This window comes from Odontomachus brunneus, unplaced genomic scaffold, assembly GCF_010583005.1.
Source record: "Odontomachus brunneus isolate Ranch 3 - 2012 unplaced genomic scaffold, Obru_v1 Obru_scaffold_108, whole genome shotgun sequence".
Lineage (NCBI taxonomy): Eukaryota > Metazoa > Arthropoda > Insecta > Hymenoptera > Formicidae > Odontomachus > Odontomachus brunneus.
Window position 1 is genome coordinate 942,694 of NW_022639558.1, and position 19,026 is coordinate 961,719.

Genomic DNA, 19,026 nt, shown 5'->3' on the forward strand with positions numbered 1-19,026 from the left:
ATTGAGTAAGCGAACCTATTTCGGAACAGCACCTATTTCGAAACACTTTAATTTTTTCCTGTATTAGCCATCAAATGATATCAAATTTTCATGTTAGTAACAGAACAAAGAACATGTTCTTTGTTACTAACATGAAAATTTGGTATTATTTGACGGCTAATACAGGAAAAAAATGAGTGTTTTGAAATAAGTGCTGTTCCGAAATAGGTTCGCTTACTCTATATTGTTACTCGTGCGAGCGCGAGAGTGAGCGGATCGCGCATTAACGTCATTTCACGGTTTGATCGGCGCGCGTACGCGCGACAATCGGATGATAGGTATGCAGCGTGAGTGCGCGCACCGGCGCCGCATGCACGCGAGGATACCGATGTGTAATTGAAGCCATGGTTTACCGTGCATACCGATTAATAAGGCGCGCTTCGTCAATCAGTGCCGCGGGCTGATGGCCGCGTCGCGCCGTATCGGGCGAGATCGATCTCTCGCGCGCGGCTAAATTGGGTGGAAATGAGATCATCGATCGTTCTCGCCGGGACAGGTCCTAACCCCGATGAGCGTCGGCGATTAGTTCCTAAGAAGATAATTATTCCGCGGCGAGGATAAAGCGCACGCGATGGCGAGCGAAGAAGCGGCCAGGTTGAACGGGCACGGGCTCGCTTTACGCTAAATCGATACATCGATGTTTCCGTTCTTAGAGAGATCCCAGATAGACTTTCATGATCATCATATGTGAGACAATTAACGATAGAAAGTTGGCAATTCTTTTAATTATATTTACGAAAAGCAATCGTACTATATTGAATTAATTATTAAATTTACATTATATTATATTTTTTGGCATATTATTCGGGGGAAATTTTGATAATTTTTTTCGTATTTTTTCACATTTCTGTTTCGCCATTTTAAACATGTGATAAACATGACTACAATCTGATGAGTCGTAAAGAGTTCAACATTGTTGAATTTTGTGATTTAATATACATAAAGTTGTTGCAAAGTTTACGTACATCGGCCTATCGAGGATGTTTGCGGAACATATTCGGGAGATTAATCTGAAATACATTCGCTTTCTCTCTCGTCTTCGACGAGAGAAGGTAAACGAGCGACCAGAGCCGTTGGATTTACTTTCGCATTGATATTATCGTCATTTTTTCATTGACGAGTCGTTTGAATCATTAATGACTCACAGATGACCTCACCTTCAGAACACGTCGCGTTCTCTTCTATATCTCTCTTTATCTTTCTCTCTCTCTTGGCTTTGCTCGCCGGAGATCAACGTTCTCCCTTAACGTTCTACAAAAAGGGCCGAAGGGCCTGGTCTATTAATCCTATGGGTTTCAACGTTCTCGTCCTTTCTTTGTTCCAGGCGTGAGGAGAGAGAGGGGTGCATCGACAAAGCGTTGGAGGGTCTGAGGCAGTGAAACTGGCTGGCCTACAATGTCCGCTAACATGCGGAGCACCCTGCAAACTGTACCCGAGTCTGTGCCGGCCGACCACGTCACAAACAAAGTAAGTCGCTCGAAATCCGATTTACGAGTACTTTCGCGAACACCGCGAAAGACCACGTTGGTCCTTTGTGCCTCGCATCCTCGTCTCGGACGACCGCGCAATCCTCCTCGCCCCAGAGACAATGAGAAACTTTGGCATAGCGAACGAGATGTTGCCAAAATGTTGGCGGTATTTGTTAGCATTCCGCACTTTCGTAGATATGAGATAAATTCGGGATATTTGCCTTTGCTTTCCGGACATTACCTCACGTTTCAATGTCCTTGTTGGCTTTGACGTCAGATCTAACGATTTTCTCGAAAAATATACCACGAGCGAGCCACGTGCGTACACAAAGAGATAGTTCCGAAGTCTCTACACTCAGAATAAAAAATACCTAAGAAATAAAAAATATTTATTCGGTGGATACTAATAACCTACTGTTATCTCTCTAATAATATACTGATAGAAGATATTTTTCAAATAAGAAAATATACATTTTTTTCAAACCTTAGCTTTCTGTAAAAGTAATTGTTTATCTTATTTAAATAAATAAATCTAGATTTAAAAAAACATAATAGTTAAATATATCAAGAACTAGCTCAAACTACCCGACGTTGCTGTGGTTATCACACAATGTCAAAGGAATGAAATTAGAAGGCAGAGTAGGATGTTTAGACTGCATAGTCTGTATAGAGAATATACAGACATTCTATTTTATATATGTAAATAAAACTTTTCGAAATACAATCAAAATAGAAAAGTAAGGACCAATGAGAGACAATATACAAATGCTTTACTGCAATAATTAAGTACACTATAAATCAATTTCTACAATCAGTTTGTCATTTTAATGTTAATAATTGATCCAGTTTTAAATAAATATGTTACTAATATCCACCAAATAAATATTTCTTGTGATCTGTTAGATATTTTTCCTGTCTGCATATACCAAAGAGATTCGTTTCAATTCAATATCGATAAACGTGTTCATACTTTGATATCGACATGTCGTGTGAGACGCATAAAATTCTCAAGCTCGCGAATTCTGCAAAACACGAAATGTCTCGTCAAATATCACCGTCCTTCTCTCTCGTTATCGATCAGTCAACGGGCAGACCGCCGGCCTCGTTAAAAAGTTCATCCGGAAATGCACTCGAAAGCGCGACGAAGGTGAACGAGCCGGCGAATAAAAGAGTCTCGGGAAGAGGCTCCGTCGGGTCCGTATCCTCCTTTTAAAATATCGCGTGTTATATACGGGCGCTGCCGCGCGGCAGCCATTCCTCGACCTTTGAACCTTTCCTCACCGAACGGACGGGGGTTGAAAATGTCACGGGTGCACCGCTTTGCCTACCGTGGCAAAGCGTACGTTCACGGCTGACCCTGGCGATCGACCGTGCGCGCGCGCCGTGTGACATAACGTCACGCTTGATTTACTTGGCAAATTCAATTCGTCCCACGCGCCGCGATAGACTTTCCTCGCGCGCACGCCCCGCACAATACCTCGACGTTTCCCCAATTGCCGTAACGCGCCGAGACATCCGCGAATCGTCGAAAAGGCGTGTTTCGCCGCCGAGAGTGACGACGACGTGCAACGACGCGCACCTCCCCTCCCCTCCCCTACGTTACGTTGCCTCCCCCTCTCCCGACCGTGACTAAAAAAATAACGGGAAGCCTCGCGCGGCGGAGTTTTATTAATGCGCGTCACGGCCGTGGCCGCCGGCTGCTGATCGAAATGGCAACGCTTTCATTTAAATTGGACTAATTACGAGTGCAACGAAATAATGCATCGCGCATGCGTAGGTCGTTTACTTCTAGTTTCTCGTTTACTCGCGATTACCTCGCGTATTATGCGACTACACGCGTAGTACGCGCACGGAGAAGATTGCACGCATAGTACGCTCGTTATCGCGTAAATAATTGACAGAGATCTTAATCGTTCTGAATAAAAAATACGAATATACGGAATGCATCAGACGTTCTCGACGCAATTAAAAACAGCAGGGACACATTTGGAAAGGAAAATAACGTATTTAATACAATTATCATGCGAGGGACATTTCGTATCTCGATCTCGCATTTTCTTATTTCATCTTTATATTTCGCACTGGTTTTTCTATTTGACATCAGTACAAAAATTAAAAAAAAATTCGATTTACAAAATTTCTTTCGTTTTTTATATAAACACGAGATGTACATCGACATATTTGTATTTTCACTCTGTACAAACATCTGCGAACTCTATACAACCAAATAGAAAAATGCAGGAAAGTTGCACTACGCGCGTCGGTATCCAGCATGCTTTTAATAATCTTATTTACATCGGCATATCTAACGTAATAATATCGTTCATCAACATCGCGATACGCGAAGGATAAGAACGATTAAATAAATAAATAAGTAAAGGGTCGATACCCCCCCGCTTGAGCCGAATAGCCCGAAACGAGGAATCATTGTCTCGGGCCTGGAGAGCGTTACGTTGTCGTTCGCATGTCGATCGTATGTGCTGCCTCGTCAGACGTAATATATGTTAAGACCGCGGGTCGACGTTCGCGGACGGAAGAAAGTGAGCGAGAGGAGGTGGCTGGGAGCCGTCCGCGGCGCGGTTTCCTAAGGTCGACGCGCGACTGTTTGGAAGACAATTAGAGCCAACTGAGCAGAACTGCCGTGAATCATTCGAGTCGGAACTAATTGTCGTTCCGCGTACACGATCGTTTATTGAGCGCGCTGCTATCCGCGGTTCATCGAACTGTATTATCGCCCGCGCGCGGCCTCCAGATGCCTCCCAACGGCGCACACGCTCTTCCGCTACGCGCGTCCCCGGTCAGTGCGGATATCCATGGCGAAATGTTGCTCCGTTGTGATGAACACGTATGGCAAAGCCGCTTCGTGACGTCTCTGGTACAGGGTGGATCGCTTTGTATCAACATCAACGCTTATAGAAGTCAAGACAGCCCGTCGACGCCTCATTTTTTTTACAAAACGCAAACAATTAGATATTCAACTAAGCAGACTATACTGATTAATGGCGTGGAAATCTCAGATCCAAACAGTGTGAATTGTTTCTATGTAAACGCATATATTGAAAACAATTTGGATCTATAGAATCCAATTTTAGGATAATTCATACTCAAGTATAGAACTTTTGGGCAAAGATTAAGGGCTGAATGTCTTTAACGTGATAAATCGCTATATTCAATAGGCGTTAAGAAAAAAGATTTTTGAACACTTAGAAGGAAACACTCTAGAGTGTTAACAATCAATCAATCCATTGATTATTCTCGACGTATCGATAACGGAATTAGAGGTTGAAATCCGTTATAATCGATTAGTCGTTCAATATACTGAGAAAAAATACTTAAAAATGTATTTGTGGAGTATAAAGTTTATTTCTGCGAAATTGAACTATTTCTGTGAATAAACTTTATATCCTACGAATAAATTTTCCAGTATTGTTTCTTCTTAGTATAGGGAAAGCTGAAGACTCGCAAAAATAAAATTTCTTGACGCGTGAAATTCCTCTACATGAAAGTCGACATGTGTGTGTGTGCGTGAACCATCCGTTAATCTCGGAGAAAACATTTTATGTATCTTTATTCTTTTTTACATGTTTACTATTCGGTACGTGTTGAGGCGTTGTTTACTTTCGTCGGGAAGACTTTCCATACTTCACAGGATTTTGTTCTCGCTTGTTCAAGGTTTTGTTAGGTGTGAACACATCATACAGTCGATTCGGCCCGAAGGCACATGTCGTAAATAGGCCGTCGAGTCTGATGGACGCCTCTTTTTTTCACACGCCTCTAGCCCGGATTTCGTGCAACGGATGGAATCGTTGCTGATGACTCGACCGAACAGGTTTTCACGACCGGCGGCTTTCGAATTTTCTCTTGGCAGTGGCCGCGAGTGCTTTATCGCCGCCGTCGCGGGGAAGGGAGCTTTCACGTTTTCACGCTCGCGAGAGCGTCGATGAGTCACTGAACGAGCGATCGGATTAATCCCTCGCTCGTAATTAACGGCCAAGCAGTTAACTTTCGATTTTGCCGGTCGGGTCCACCGCACTCGCGACCGCCAACAGTTGGCCTGCGTGAATTCTCTATAATCCATCGTGCAACAAGTCACTTAGATTCTGTTAATTAAGCAACAAGTTTCCGTCTCTTGTTTGTTAGGCCAACATTGTCCGATGAAGTGACACATCAATTTTTGCGATTCTGTGATTAGCATTAATACCGCCACAACGGGGTTAATTCTCTGTAATCTCGTAATCACAATTTATCATCGAAAGACATTACGGCGCGTGCTCTTTCATACCGCAGTATCCTCCAATCAATCTTGCAAATCTCATTTTATGAAAAAATTAAATGAAAGAGAAAGAAATCTTGAACCTCAGTTTTAGTATTTATGAGAAGTTCCTTAATCACCTTTTCTAAAAAGTGCCAAGATGTTTTATAGTGCGCGCAGTTATCTCCGCTCGCTATGACTTCGTCTTACGGTACATTAAATGCTGATTTATACCTTGATTGGTTGCGATGTGCAGCCTCGGTGACTCACGGTGTCCCAAAAGCGTATCGTAACGTATCCGCTCGACCATTGAAGCTACTCCGCGTTGCTTGCTCGCCGACAATCGTACGGTATCGGCGATGATTTAAGGTCGCGCGATCGCTGGACCTTAAATAGGGTTTGGGTATCATCCAGGTACGGTTTCGGCGGTCGATGACATATTAGATTCGTTCGATACGACGCGGAGAATAATAACACCCGTCCGGGTCGGTCCACTGAGCGACCATAAACAATATGCCCGCGTCACGGTCACATGCCTCGTCGCAAATAAATCGACTGGACTGTCCAAGTCAAAATTTCGGTTCCTCACTAGATCCGCACGGAAAGAAAGGACATTCTTGTTTGGAAAATATCTTCATTATTGATATGTTAATTTTCAAATGAGATTACATAGCGTTAAACAAAAATAAATTATTTGTTTTTCATTAATAAAAATTACTTTTTAGCGATAAGGATACAAACTTCTTCTTCGTTGAATCATGTAAAATATATTCTTACAAGTGTATTTTTTAAATAAGAATGTTCTTTTTTCTGTGCACAGCTTCCATCGAACTTGAAATATCAATCGAGAATCTCGAGATGTAACATTATGCAGATTGTTGTTCTTTGATGCTGGAAATGATTACCACTTTGTTGAAGTTCACTTATTTCTGAATTATTTACTCACTCATTTATTCACTCATTCAGAATTACTGAATGTTCAGTTATCTCTCGATAATCCATCTCTGTATTAATTATGTAACTTGCCCTGTTGACTTCTCGTTGATCTTTTGATGAAAATTTGCAGGATTAATATAGAACTGAAGTCCCAATTACGTCACAGAAAGTATGACCATAAATCGCGCGTCGTAAAGATAGAAAGCACGTAGACTATCAGAGCAGCGTATGTCCTGTCTCATGTATATAAATTTTTTCACAGCATATATACAGAAACTTCCCAATTAATCTCAACTCGATAAATTTTTTTGTCGATTTAGGATATTTTTTATAAAAAAAAAAGTTACTTTTTTTCAATATGAAAAATAAACGTGATTAAAATTTTCGCAAAGAAGCATTCGAGACGATACGATCCTGAGATTAATGCGAATCGTACGGTGCACGCTGTGCACACACATTGCATCGTTCATATTTCCGCTGATAGACTGATAATGGCGGCATATCGTTCTGACTTCTAGCTCGAGTTGAGCCTCTACGTTTAGATGGGGCAACATAGGGTATACTAGGCTCTCTACGAGCGCCGGATATAAACTTTCGATTGTCTATAGACATTTTCTGTCTATATCCTTTCCGCGCGACCCGAGGTGCTGGTTAGGTGAGAGCGCGCGTTGGACAAAAGAAAATATTAGTAGTTCGCTATTTGCAGGAAATAATCACGTACGACGGGAAAGTATGGAAAATATGGGGAGAAATAATCGCGCACTCTCCACAGACGACGCGTCGCCTGACGTGATGTCGTTTTCATGCGTGGGCAAGATATTTCCATCCCGCTCAATAGTCGGCGGTTTATCATAGTTTTACCTGAGAATAGCCGATATCTGTTATTATTAATAGAGAACGGTGAATGCTTGTCTCCACACCATACAGTCGGATATTTTTATTCAAACATGAGCATCCCCGGAAAGATATTTTTATTTTCGTGTAACGAATTGCGAAAATAATCGTAAAGTTATGATGTCGACCAAATCGGCATGATCTGCAAATTAATCGTCGTACATGCAATCGCGAATAATTCGATCACAATTATTGATGAAATAAATTATTAATCAAACAAATTAAAGTTTGGCTAATCGCTAATTTTGTCAATCGATTGAGTCATTCGTGATTTTATACATGACGACTGATTAATCTTGATTATTGATTCGCCGATTATTCTGGTCAACTAATATTTTAATCGGTCCAACACTGATCGTTGTCGCGCGCACTGTAGAATCGTAAAATCATCGTCATGGATTCACGGTTGTCCGATCGAGTGGGTAAAGTTTTACGGTCCGTTATCCGCGCGTTACGCCTCGTTAATAATACAAATCGCGAAATCGACGAGAGAGCCGCGTGGATATCCGGATTATGAGATACGCTAAAGTCTCCTCCCCGGCCTTGAACGGCGTAACGGTACCAAAGTCGTGCAGAACGACGTCGATAAGCTTAATTAACCCGGTTAACACTCGCGCGGAAGATGCAAGACGCGGCAAGGTCGCGTCTTTTTTATCTCGCACGGCCTCTTTCCGCTGGACAGCCCGCCAAATCACAATGCACATGACCATTTGCTCTAATTAGCATTGTTGTCGTGCGCGTAACGACGATTGAGACGCGGAGTCATCTTCGTGTGTAGCGAAGCGCACCAAGCCGTCGACTTCCACGAGCGATGAATTTGGGGCGGATCTCTTTCGCCGACGTCAGCTGCCTCGTTTCAGTTTTTGTCAGGTTCAATTTGTCGCGACGTGAGCGCGATTCGGAGGGCAATGAATTTTTTCGCGACATCAATTCACGCGCGAATTTGTGGCAGGTGCGATTTAACGGATTCGCAATGTATTTCTCGCGCCGTTAAAATCACGGGAGAAAAACGCCGCGACGATTCCAGCGCTAATGCAATTCACGGGATTGACGAAAATGATTTTCTTCGCGTCCCTTGATGTTGGAGACTTAGTGGCGACAATTTATCTCGCCTAGAACAGCCTGGTTTATAAGCGCGACTCACGCCGACTAATAAACTAGGACTAATCCGCTTTTTACGGCTACGCTTTCTCCACGCATTTGTCCGCCAATCGGTGATGAAGGCCGTAAATCACGACGCGCGCACCGCACATACCACATCCGCCGAATGCAGAGTTTCGGCGATTGCGTTTCCTCTCTAATGACGCATTCACAGATAGACGAAGTGCGTCCAGAAGACCATACACATATAGCATATCTAACAATTTCGTATAGCATTCGCTTAAAACCAATTTCGCCATTCGAAAACGTATACATTGAAAATAGCCGCCGGAAAATTAGACGGTGAAGATATTATCAAAATTATAGACCACAAAATTATAGAAAACTCGAATCAGATCATTCAGTTCACCATAGAGGGAAAAAGATTAAACTATATTGCAATAAATGCTTCAAATAAATAATGAAAGAAAATGGTCCTGACAGTGAATCCCAAAACTGCATAGAACAGTTGTGAACACCAACTTGCAAACTTTTATCTCCACAGTAAAAATTGTAAAAAAAATATTAAACAGACGTTTATAACAAAACATACATTTATGACAAACATATATATATATATATATATATATATATATAAACTTATAAATATTCCCTGTCCAAATTTTTGCGGCGGTAGAGAAGAAAAAGGCGGTAGAGAAGGAAAATGTTCAGAAATATTCGCGATATTTTAGCGAGGACTCATTTCGAATAAATGTGACTCGCGGACTTTTCCGAGTGCTCTCATAAATATCCTTTACGCAGGTCCGTACGGGATACTGCGAAAGTACTTTACTTCGTAAGCATACAAAATTATGATAACGGCTTCTCCGCCACTTGTGTAAGTCCTCTCTCTCTCTCCCTCTCTCTCCCGTGGGCTGAAACTTATCGTATTATTTTTAACTATCGTATTATAGATTTTCCAGCCTTTCCATCGTGGACTGTAAAAGTATGGCATATAGATTAGTTAATCTAACGCAGTCTTTGTTTACCTGAGACACATAATGCCTGTCAGCATCGATGCCTTGATATTTCAAGTCAAGGGAAATTTATTTCAAAGCTGTTCAGGATAATTTGTCGTTAGATGCGAAATCCGTGCGAAAATGCCAGAAAAATGCAGAATAACGTAAAGTCGATGCACGGACGTTGAGTAAGTTGTAAGGTAAAAGTACCAATCCCTGGATACTAATAATAACTAATAATAACGATATCTAACTTTGGACTAAATTCTTGTTATTTTGATCTTTTAAATATAAATATTTAAACTTTCAATGTAAAATACATATGTATTCGATATATATATATGTATATTCCATACATCGCAAAACAAGTTGTGTTAATTTAACACAAAGCAAATATGTAAGCAAACAACACAAATAATGTGTCGAAAATTGACGTAAAAATATAACACTTGGATACTATTGTGTCACCTTAACACATAGAAATAGTGAATAAAAATTTAACAGAAAATAGTGAAAATGACACAACAGTAATATAATAAATTAACATACGGGTATGTTGAAGATTTAACATTAAAGTGTGAGTCCATTTCAACACAAAGACAAAATGTTTTTTGTCGCGCATTGAAAGTTTGAATATTTGTATCTAAAGACCAAAACAATAAGAATATTCAGAGTTAGGTAGCAGTGTTATTAAAGTCCAGGTATTGGCACTTTTACTTTACACACGGTGTATAAAAGATCAACGGATAAACGATAAAAAGCGTCGCTGATTTTCACTGTGAAAGGCAACGAGCGGCAGCGATAATGTAGTTCTTCTTTCTCCGTGTGTCTCTCTCTCTCTCTCTCTCTCTCTCTCTCTCTCTCTCTCTCTCTTTCCCTGCTCCCCTCTCTCTTTCCCTCTAGTCACATTTTTCTCTGATACAATTTCTGCCGTTCGCAATCACTGCGATGCTGATGCCGACAACCACATTGTTTACCTATCGCGAAAACGTTATGTCATGCGCGATCGGTCGTTGTTATCTCGTCCGGGAAGCGTCGCTCCAAGAGCGACGCGCTGGCACGTCCGTTTTTCTCGCGTCTCGGATGCAATACCGGTCTCGTCACGGGACGCGCGTCCAATCGCGATCAATTAGACGCCAGGCGGAATTGCATGGGCGCTGACTCGTTCCGGGAGCGTCATGTGTGTACAAGCGGCTCTAACCCGCGCTTGTTCTCGGTCCTTCTCTCATTTTCTCTCTCTCTCTCTCTCTCTCTCTCACACGTTGTCTCTCTTTCTCTCGATCGCTTCTCGCAAGCCACGCGACACCGGCGTGGATGACGGCCGTTTCTACACAGCACATACGCTCTGTAATTGTTCATTGAGCTCAATTCCAGCGCGAGAGATCGGGCGCGAAGTGACGGGTGGCATTTGAAAGAGGAATCGGCATTCGGCGATTTGTAGTAAATGTATGTCTCATTCGGGAAGGAGAGTCGCTGAAGTCGTACAGCATCGACTTACAGATCCGTGTAAATTGCCTTTAAAATCGAAAATTTTCTCACACGAGAAAAATATATTCTCAATTAACTTTAGATTAACTTCTCTAGATTAACTTATTTCCACGTGACACATCGTTTATCCACACTGTATTGAGGATTGATCCATAAAAATTTCATCAATTGATGAAATTAATTGCTAATCAAACATTGGTGCAATTATACATTAATTAATAATTAATCTCATTAATTGGTTAAATTATATTAGGAAGCCTAGTATATAAGAAAAAATAGTATTCACTACACCGTTTTAGTGTAATAATCGTTTATAAAAAAACTGTTTTATGCTTTGAGTGGCATTGGATCGAGTGAAACGTGGCAAAGTGGTATTATAAAATTAGTTTCAAATAAATTTAATTAATAAGATAGTCAAATAAACATAATTTAATAAAAACGTAATTTTTTCGATAAATTTATGAATTTATGAGCTCCCTTCATGTTCACCAAAAAGAAACTTCTGTGGTCGCCCTGGAGACATATATCTGGCGAATAAACTCCTTAAAGTCACGGCGAATAATAAAGATTAATAATTCAAGCATCTCGGCTGTATTTTCCATCGGCTACCGGTTTTCTTTGTGTCAACGAGAGCGGATCATGGAAAAGTCCGCTCCCCTCTCCCCATCGGTGTTCCATCGGGCCGCGTTCGGTACGCGATGGGGCTTAATTCAGCAATGAACCAGAGAGCAGGCCTGTTCCTTCACCCGGTTCACCTTGCCCCGATCGCCTTCTCGGACGCTCTCGAAGCGGACATAATGATAACGCAGTCGCGCTCGCGCGAGAGGTATCCAGTTTTCGCGCCGGCCGCTGGATTATGATTGACCCAAATGTAGCGACGGCCTTGCGGGACCGCATACCCGTCGAGAGAAATGCGGATAAATATAAGATCGAACCCGCCGCGCGCGAAACTTATCCTTGCACGCGCAAAGTTACGACCGTCACGTCGCCGGCGTCGACGTGCTAAGTAAAGTAACTCTCTAATCTCCGACATCGCAAATTTAATTGCGCATTCAGCTTGAAACGGACGCGCGATTATACAAAATCCCGCACGCGGCGAATGCGTTGCGAACTCTTTTATTTGATACGCGATCTATTAATATTATCGCGTTCACACACGAGTTCCGCGTGCGTAGAACGTAAATAAAAATCAAGCTTATCGCTTCGAGATAAAAATCACAGAGACTTAGAGTTAGAATTTATTACCCTGAGGTCTCGGTTACCCTCTTAGAGTTTACAGTATCACGCAAAACAATCAGTTTCAAAAACTAATTTCGAATGAATTTGGACAAATACCTCATAAAGATTGTGCTAGTTTGCAGACATCAAAAGAAATAAAAAGCGAAGTAGCAACGAACGCACATAGAAAAGTGCATCAAGTAGTTGTTATTTGTTTTAAGCAGTGTTGTAACGTATCTAGATACATGTATCTTTTTGCAGTATCTAGATACTTTTTGTATATCTATATCTGTATCTAGTTATATTTTTATTTCAAAATCTGTATCTGTATCTAAATTTATCATTTTAGATACAGATACGAAATAAAATGCAATTTGGTGATTTTATATATAATTGTTACTTTTTCACAAGAGACAAAGTTGTTTTCATGCTGTAAGAATATAAGATGATACATTCCGGTGGATGCGCAGTAGCTACCAATCAGAAAGTTGCCACATTATATTCTTACACCATAGTTGCTTTATCTAAGCAACTCAATATTTAACTCAACAGAGTCACAACAGTTAAGTAATTCGTCAATGTGATTTAGATCCAGATTTAGGGATCTAACAGTAAGAACCAATAATCGCTGATTGCTCATTGAGCGCTTTTTCTGTTGAACGTGCCTATTGGGTGCATTCAGTACCGCTCACTGAGCGCTCAATGAGCTCTTGTATCCCATTGGCATATTATTTTAAATCTAAAAATATATACCAATGAAATGTAAGAGCTCACTGAGCGTTCCGTAATCGAAGTATCTGAAAAGTATCTGAAGAGATTTAGATACATTCTCAAAGTATCTGTATCTTCATTTAGTTATTCATATGAAATTCGTATCTGTATCTTCATCTAGCTACATTTTTCTTACTGTATCTGTATCTATATCTAGCTATTTTAAAACATGTATCTGTTACAACACTGATTTTAAGTATTTTACAAGTTTATATATTCGCAAATCTAACATGAGCTCATCACGATCATGAAATTTATTCAAAACATTCTGGATACTAGGAGTTTGTGTTTTGTTTTTTGTTTTAATGAAGAATATTAAATTAAGACAAGAATTCGGTTTGCTTACTTACATACATAGAACCAACTTTTTCTTTAATAAAGTTCTATCATATTCTTGTAAGGAGAATAAATTCTTTTTTTCGATTACATAATAACGATATTTTCTGAAATTTGTGACGAATATATTTGAAAACTATTATCAAGAAAATATTTTCTGTTGAAAATAGGCATTGCTTAAAAGAAGAAAAGTAAACTAGTTAATTTTCCTTAGCAGTAGAATGACATTTCTTCTGCGCGTAAGTAAGCGCAGTCGCACGCGCATAATCATACTCAAGAAGTTCAAAGGTACGCATAAATCCAAATCTGTGTTACACAAAGTAATGGTTCTATTAAAAAAAGGTGAAAATAATCTCGATTTTTTTTTTAAGAAAAAAAAATGTTTCCAAAATTTTTATTATTGCATCTTATTGCCCTTTAAAAATTGATTAATTGCATCTTGAACTTTGTCCCTTCCCAACTGGAAAAAAATAATGGATATTGTTACGATAAACACTGTATGCAAGTCTAAATGCACTATTGTTGTACAAAGAGCTATAGCGATAACAAGAGAAGAATTAGAGAGCGCATCTCTAATAGCTACACGATCTCAAACACGATCTTCGATGTCTGTCCTATCTGGGATGTGAAATGCGCGCTAGCGGTGCGGTATGGCTATCTCTTCTCAAATGTCGCTTATAATCGTTCGGATTTAGTCCGCGGCATTTCGCCAATGCAACCCCGGCACTAGCTGGCACATTTAACCGACGTTCGCCTCGACGTCGAACTGTCACGGCGGGGCTCTCCCAAGCGGTAATAATCGGCCCGCGGCGCTCCCGCGATCGATACGAGCTTATCCGAACGGTAACGCGAAATCGCATCCACGAACGGTGCGACACCGATGACACCATCGGGGGCGGCTGGTTTCCTCGTCGTGTGTGTCGTCGTCGACGCTGCAAGCCGATCACCTACTCCCGCGGTCTTTTCTCGGTCGTTTAAAGAGGCCGGCGCATTTTTCGACGCTGAAAATGCACTGCCAGCCGTTCCACTTGCACGCCATTGATTTTCGAGCGACAGAAGCGCGCCGACCGGCCGACAGGTCGCCTGTAAAATCGCGCTCGGGGATAAAACGGGCGGAGTAACGTGGCAATTTGCAGCCTCGCTCGCGTTGCGCGACTTTCAAACGATGTTGTGTAAGGGCTCGCTTTTGCGTCGCATCCGTTCGCAATTTGCACTCCGTTTAGCGACTGAACGCGACTGTATGACTGTGTGAACGCGTGAGAATGTTAACGAAAGTGGTGGTTAGGCGAAGCGAAAGAACAGGAAGAAAAGAGACGAGATCTCTACGGCGCCGATTAGCGCCGATTGTGGCACAGATGCACAGATCGAGCGTGTATGTGTGTGTTTATTAACGCGCGAAATCATTACGGTATTGTAATGATATCCCGCGGAAAATCACACGGTGCGCGGACAGCGGACGTGTCCCTCTACGATGCGACGTTACGGCGTGCGGTTAATTGAGGTACCGTTGAAAATTTTTTAAGATCGTATCGCGTCCGCCGCGCGACACGGAGAAGTTTCTCTGTCGCGGCAGCGCGAAAGAGGGAGGGAGAGAAAGAGAGACAACACGCCGAGCGTACTAACGTGCGTAATTAATAACCGCGTTAGCGATAAGTATTGGTGTGCACGTGTCGCGTCATGAGAAATGCGTCCGCGAGCGCCGCTCTCAAATTTCGCAACACGCGTCGCTTCGAACTAAAATACACGGTCAATCGGATCGTCAACTCGCAAAACTTCAGGGTCATTCTCTCCCTCGCACCCGTTAACAACATTCTCGAGATTATTGTAAGTTCCGAATCAGAAAATGTAATCTCTCGCTATAATCTTGTACACCGAAAATTTGAGAATTTATTTGGGCTATAAAGTTCATTTCCGTGAAACAAGATTTATTTTCTGTTAAAAAAATTTATTTTCCTGAAAAATAAGTTTTTATCCAACAAATAAATTCTCAAGCATTTTTTTCTCAGTGTGTATTATAATAATTTTGATAGATTTCATTCTCTCTCTCTCTCTCTCTCTCTCTCTCTCTCTCTCTCTTTCTCTTTATACATATATATATACACACACATGTTACTAGCTCAGACTATCTGAAGTTGCCCGGGCTTTTTATATTCAAAACATCTAAATTTAAGTTATCACAAAGTGTCAGGGATGTGAATTCAGGGGAGGAAGGTGAGGTGCCTAGGCGTTTTATGGTAGTTTATATTTCCCGCAGGGTTCAAAGAGTAACTATGCAAAACTTGGCCCAAATCGATCAAAGGGTTTAGTTCTAGTTAACCTTAGAATCCTAAACATGTATAACATTTAGCCAGACCAACGTTTCAAATGTTTCAAACGTTACTGTTCAAAACATGTTTTATTTTTCATTTTAATTCTTGTCAGCTTCATTGAATTGCAAAAACATTAATAGATTCATTTTTCTCTGTTTTTTACAACTATTGAAAAAATAGAATTAAATTTCGATTATTTTTTTCAGAAGGTTATGAGCAAATAAAAATGCGCTGAATAAAATTCACTCATGTTTAGGATTGACTTTTTGATATTAGAGAACGTACAGATATGTTATTTTATATGTATATAGATTTAGATTATGGGAATCAACATTTCCCGTATCTTGAAAGATTGCGGTCCGCATCGCGGCACTGAACTGTGGCTCGAACTGCAACATAGCGGCGAGGACAATTACCGATGTACCGGATTGTGCACGCCGCTTTTGCGCTACCGGTGGAGTTTCACGAGTTGCCACGAGCGTTGCGAGAAGGTACGCCAGATGGCGATCGCAGTCTTTCCGTTCGACTTGACGTAACATAGCGAGGGGGAAAACAAAGAGTTGCAATGTCGGTTTATCAGCTGCGTGACGTCGCCGCGAACCGATACCTTCACCGGATGAAGTTGACGTTTCTTATCGGTATGATCGGTCGATTGCATGCCGGAAATGATGTTACCGTGCGAAGAGAGTATTTCCTTACACGTATGCAGACTTAGCAAACAAAAAAAAGCAGTAAGACGTTCGTGACAACAAAGAGAGGTCCTCTTCTAAAGTAAAAACATGAAATTGATCGAATTTACAAGAAAAATTCTTAGAAGTTTACACGGATCTGTGTAGCAGTGCACATGAAAACGCGTTATTTTGCTGCTAAGAAAAGCAATCAGTTTACTTTCCTCATGTCAAATAACGGTTATCTTCAACAAAGAACATTTTTTCTCGATACCTGAGAGGAGAGTGTACTTAAAAATTTATTTTTGCTACATAAGTTTTATTCACAGAAATAAACTTAATATCCCACAAATGAATTTTTAAGTATCTTTCTCTCAATAGTCTCAAAATATATTCATCACGAACTTTGGAAAAATTCATTATCTTTGCAAGGATATTATAAAACTTTATTGAAGAACAAATTTATTCGACTTTGTGTAGTAAGCAATTTTTGTTTTAATTTAATATTCTTGATTGGAATATCAAATTTATCAAGATTTAGAATCTATTTGAAACATATTTAATGCTTATAATACGAATATATAAACTTATAAAATACTTGAAAGAAGTGATATTGAATGCAACATGCATTTTTTACGCATTATGTACGCGTGTACAGAGCTTTCCGGAACGATCACCGTGATTGTTGAATTTCGTACCAATGTTAATATCGTCGCGTGATTTTCATTCGAGGCCGACGGCACGATCGAATCGCCGGGGGGCGTCGTCGAATTTTTGCGCCTGTCTGGCACATGACGGTATTATCGACGCGGAGGCGTTCTTGTTTCGAAATCGACCTGTCCGGGGGAATGCACGCCGACAGACGTTCAGCCGACGGTAAGTGTCGAACTACCAATGCAAGCAGGCAGGCAGCCGTGCTTATGCATTCGCAAAACCGTGCGGGACAGCTGCTCGAGGACAGGGACGACTGCCGTCGGCGGACGCCATAAATGGCATCCTCGATCGAACCCAGGGATCTATTGTCCTCCGCGCGCAATGTCGCCCCGGTCGGACCCGAGGAGCACGAGTAGTCGATTGTTTCGAAGCGAGCCGTCGTCGCTTTCCACCTACGAGACGTGCCGTGGTCGATCTTAAGTCTCGTTCAGACGATAAACGGTCTAGACGCACTGAAAAAAAAATAATTGAAAATTCATATTCGCGGGATGTAAAGTTTGTTTCGCAAAAATGAACTTTATAAAAGTTCAAATTAATTTTTGAAGTATTCTCCTTCTCAATGTGCATGACAATTTTATTTGCGCAAAATAACTGCGAAGTTTTTAAGACCTCAAACAAGAACGGAAAATTTTCAATAGTAACACGGAGTTTTATTCTCTTGGTTTTTATTGATTCGAAAATATAAAAGGCACGAAATTTCGGAATGTACAATTTTATCGGAGATAAATAACTAATTTATATAATCCGGACAAATAACGGCCTGAAATAACGGCGGAAATGTTCGGTCGTTAATTAATTTAGTCGATCGAGATTAAATATAATTTACATTTCACGCGGTAATAACTGCACGTATACGTTCTCCCGAGCTTTGATTTATGATTTATTATTTCCTCAATCGCAACCTCGCTGTTTCGTATTTTTCACGACGTCACGTGCGAAAAACTCGCGTTACAAATATTCGAACAAGGACATATCCAAGAAGGGATTATCTAAGATCCCGTATCATACCATGCATAACTGGAGGAATTGTTCGTTAGCCTGTCGGAGAGATAACGTTCGATCTGAATTGGGCTTTGCAGTTCTATCACGAAAGCGGGCCGTGGATATGTGTGTGTGTGTGTCTATATATATATATATATATATATATATATATATATATATATATATATATATATACATACATACATACATACATACATACATACATACAGGGTGTCCCAGATCACTTTCTCTCGTGAGGACGTAGAGCGGATTGAGATGAACACAAAAGTCCAATACTATTTTGCGATATTCGCAATAAATCTCAAGATATTAGTTAAAAAAGATTGATGAATGATTACGTGCGATATAGTAGATGAGTTGCAGTGGCTCCGTCTGCCATTGTATACTTACACATTAGGTAAAAAAAAAAACAGAAAAATCCTCTACCATTTTACAAATGATCACATAGATTTTCAGATATTAATTAAAGAAAATTTGTGCATTATGGTACACAATCTTGTAACAATTTTCTTTGATTAATATCTGAAAATCTATGTTGTCATTTGCAAAATGGTAGAGGACTTTTTTGTTTAGTTTGACTTAATGTACAAATAATATACAACGGCATCATTGCAACTCATTTACTATATCGCTCATGATCATTCACCAATCTTTTTTAATTAATATCTTGACTATTATTGCGAATATCGCAAAATGATGTAGGACTTTTGTATTCATCTCAATCTACGTCCTCACGAGAGATTGTGAAGGTGACCTGGGACACCCGGTATATATATATATATATATATATATATATATATATATATATATATATATATATATATATATATA

At 40.5% G+C, this 19,026-nt stretch overlaps 1 protein-coding gene across 1 annotated transcript in view; it reads left to right on the forward strand.

Annotated features, from left to right (window-relative positions):
* The first annotated feature begins 1,383 nt into the window (after positions 1–1,383).
* Positions 1,384–19,026, forward strand: part of LOC116849171 (serine/threonine-protein kinase MARK2-like) — a 126,245-nt gene continuing 108,602 nt past the window's right edge. Inside the window, exon 1 of the mRNA XM_032826077.1 lies at positions 1,384–1,506. The gene's annotated coding sequence lies outside the window, so the exon portion shown is untranslated. The remainder of the gene's footprint in view (positions 1,507–19,026) is intronic.